This window comes from Sturnira hondurensis, unplaced genomic scaffold, assembly GCF_014824575.4.
Source record: "Sturnira hondurensis isolate 20B ecotype Veracruz unplaced genomic scaffold, ASM1482457v3 Scaffold0000880, whole genome shotgun sequence".
Taxonomy (NCBI): domain Eukaryota; kingdom Metazoa; phylum Chordata; class Mammalia; order Chiroptera; family Phyllostomidae; genus Sturnira; species Sturnira hondurensis.
Window position 1 is genome coordinate 9,645,005 of NW_028073511.1, and position 369 is coordinate 9,645,373.

Below are 369 nucleotides of genomic sequence, written 5' to 3' on the forward strand. Positions count from 1 at the left end.
GCTTTTCAAAGTGATTGGAATTAGGTCAGAGGTGGACGGAGCTGAGCTGATAAGTAAAAGGCTTCAGTACCACGGCAACGGAGGCTGGGAGGCAAGGGTTAAAACAGAGCGTGGGCCACAGGTGACTCCACTGACCCCAGAAGTAGTTTAAGTAGGAGTCCTGGAGCCTGTAGTGTAGACCACTGCTCCAAGATCTAAAGAGAAATATGTGCCTAGATTCGAAGCATGTTTCTTTGATTTCATTTTGGACTTTGAGAGTTGAGATGAGAGAGGAAAGAAACCAAGAAGGACATGTGGCCTCAGGCCAGGAGGACAAAGACTGTCTGTCCTTGCAGATCCTAGGTACACGGTAGCATGTTTGCACGATAG